This window comes from Myotis brandtii, unplaced genomic scaffold (genome assembly GCF_000412655.1).
Source record: "Myotis brandtii unplaced genomic scaffold, ASM41265v1 scaffold114, whole genome shotgun sequence".
Classification (NCBI taxonomy): domain Eukaryota; kingdom Metazoa; phylum Chordata; class Mammalia; order Chiroptera; family Vespertilionidae; genus Myotis; species Myotis brandtii.
In genome coordinates this window covers 1,289,180-1,292,796 of record NW_005353927.1, presented here as the reverse complement: position 1 = coordinate 1,292,796, position 3,617 = coordinate 1,289,180, and positions in this window count along the sequence as shown.

The following is a 3,617-nucleotide window of genomic DNA, read 5'->3' as shown; positions in this document are numbered from 1 at the left end:
AAGACACCCCCCCCACAAATGTTTTTCCACCATTTGTTTCAATTTTTTTACTTTAAAAATTATGTTTTTATTGAATTTTTAGAGAGCAAGGGAGAAGGATAGAGAGATGGGAACATCGATGAGAGAGAAACATCCATCGGCTGCCTCCTGCACGCCCCCTACTGGGGATCCAGCCCAAGACCCGGGCATGTGCCCTGACCGGGGATCGAACTGTGGACCTCTTGTTCATGGGTCGATGCTCAACCGCTGATCTACAAATGCATCTGTTCTTTATCTCCCTTGAACGGAGTGTAACACCTTACCTTCACCAATGTTTACTTTCAGATCTGTATGAATCGTGATTTTCCCAAAAATTATTTTGTAACAAAACCATTACAAGCTGGGCCAGTGTCCCCTCTGGGCTCTCACATCACAGCCCCAACCACACTGGTCACTGCCCCAACCACAGTGGTCACTGGTTGTCACAGGTCTGCGGCCCCACTGACATTCCCAGCACGTCCAGCCAGCGGCCAGGCACTGGGCAGAGCTCAATGGGTGTTTTGTTGACCAGCTGAGAACTTGCCAGGGGCCTCAAGAGGAGAGAGGCACCCCTTCTGCCCTGAGATCAAAGGGGTCTCTGTTGTCCAGAAGTGGGGAGGCTGGAGGCATTAGTGAGGACTCCTGGGTGGGTCTCTCTCTCTCTCTCTCTCTCTCTCTCTCTCTCTCTCACACACACACACACACACACACACACACACACACAGCCAGGAGGGGCAGGACAGCTCACCTGAGACCCAAGCTCTAACGGGGACACTCAGTTACAGACAAGACACACAGACACACACTGCAGAAGCCAGTCAGGGGCTCTGATACACAGTACACACACAGCCAGGAGGGGCAGGACAGCTCACCTGAGAGCCAAGCTCTCACTGGGGCACTCAGTTACAGGCAAGACACACACTGCAGAAGCCAGTCAGGGGCTCCGATACACAGTAGCACAGCTACACATACAGGTGTGATCACTAATGCCATCAGCGTGCCCCCCACACACACCTCCACCTGCCCCAGGAGACACACACACCAACACACACCCCTACCCGCCCCAGGAGACACACACACCCCAACACACACCCCTACCCGCCCCAGGAGACACACACACCCCAACACACACCCCTACCCGCCCCAGGAGACACACACACCCCAACACACACCCCTACCCGCCCCAGGAGACACACACACCCCAACACACACCCCTACCCGCCCCAGGAGACACACACACCCCAACACACACCCCTACCCGCCCCAGGAGACACACACACCCCAACACACACCCCTACCCGCCCCAGGAGACACACACACCCCAACACACACCCCTACCCGCCCCAGGAGACACACACACCCCAACACACACCCCTACCCGCCCCAGGAGACACACACACCCCAACACACACCCCTACCCGCCCCAGGAGACACACACACCCCAACACACACCCCTACCCGCCCCAGGAGACACACACACCCCAACACACACCCCTACCCGCCCCAGGAGACACACACACCCCAACACACACCCCTACCCGCCCCAGGAGACACACACACCCCAACACACACCCCTACCCGCCCCAGGAGACACACACACCCCAACACACACCCCTACCCGCCCCAGGAGACACACACACCCCAACACACACCCCTACCCGCCCCAGGAGACACACACACACACACACACACACCCACACACACTTCCACCTGCCCCAGGAGACACACACACCAACTCACACCCCTATTCGCCCCAGGAGACACACACACCAACACACACCCCTACCTGCCCAGGAGACACACACACCAACTCACACCTCAACCCACTGCAGGAGACACACACACCAACACACACCCCTACCTGCCCAGGAGACACACACACACCAACTCACACCTCAACCCACTGCAGGAGACACACACACCAACTCACACCCCTATCCACCCCAGGAGACACACACACCAACACACACCCCTACCTGCCCAGGAGACACACACCAATACACACCTCTACCTGCCCCAGGAGACACAGCTGCAATGATATAGTAACAATATCACACACCGTCATGCCAGGGAAGACACACAGTGAGACTATACAGCCACATTGCTATGCTTGGAGGTAGATATTAACACACAACAGCACGGCTACACACACACACACACACACACACACACACGCACAGCCTGTTCCATTGGTTTTTAGAGAGTGGAAGGGAGGAAGGGGGAGTGAGAAACATTGATGTGAGAGACACATGAATTGGCCGTCTCCCGCACACGCTCCGACCAGGGCCACGGACAGAACTCACCACCCAGGTACATGCCCTTGACCTGGAATCAAACTCGAGATACGTGGGTGCTCAGGCCAACACTCTCCCCGCTGAGCACCACCAGCCAGGGCTTGCTGACTGTGACTTTTTGCGTTTAGCTGTCTCCCCCCTTCCCCCCCCCCGCCCCCAGAATGTGCCTTCTGTGATTTTCTGCTTTGTCCCCTCCCTGGAATGTGCCCAGCAGTTGGTGAGTGGCACACAATAGACACTCAGGAAATATTTGTCGTACAATTGCAACTTTAAGGAAATAGTCCCCTACATCATTAATTTTCACCAAACCCATCTTTAAAACAACATGCCATGCATTTGAATGTTCACAAACCTTGGGAACAATTGAACCATGTAAACCCCGCCTGTGAAACAGGAAAGCGAACTAAATCATTTGTCAGCTCCCGGCGAATTCTTATCTTCCTCTCGGGATAACCCTTATCTCTCTAGGAAAGCACCAGGGGTGAGAATGCCCGCAAGCTGAATGGGGTGGAGGTGGGAGCACGTTTCCTTCCACTGATCAGAAGCCGATCTGCTTCCTTAAAGGGAAAGGCCTCTTTCTGATGGAAAAGGGGGGCTCACAGGCTCTTCTCCGCTGGGGGCAGATTTGTCCAAAGTCCCCCCCGAGTACCCGCTAGGCCACTTCAGTTTGCACAGGCACACTGTGCCCTGCCAGGGTGCATACCGGTGTGGGTGGCAGGACCCTGGTGTGAGCTACTCTGGTGAATACGGGACCTGCAGGAGCCAGGGCAGGTATCTGGGTGCAAGCTACACAAGGAATATGGCACCTGCAGGGGCCCCAAAGCATTCGGGGTACCAGAGACATGATGTCACCTCCTCAGGCCTTTCCAGATGGGCTTTTTTTTTTTAAATTTACTTGACCTGTTCTAGAACCTCAGAGAAACATACAGCATGAACTCTTCATATGTCTATATATTTGTTTTTTTACAGAGAAGTGAGAGGGATAGAGAGTTAGAAACACCAATGAGAGAGAAACATCGATCAGCTGCCTCCTGCACACCTCCTACTGGGGATGTGCCCACAACAAAGGCACATGCACCTGACCGGAATCGAACCTGGGACCCTTCAGTCTGCAGGCCGACATTCTATCCACTAAGCCAGTGGTCAGCAAACTGCGGCTCGAGAGCCACATGCGGCTCTTGGCCCCTTGAGTGTGGCTCTTCCACAAAATACCACATGCAGGTGCGCACGTATAGTGCAATTGAAACTTCGTGGCCCATGCGCAGAAGTTGGTATTTTGTGGAAGAGCCACACTCAAGGGGCCAA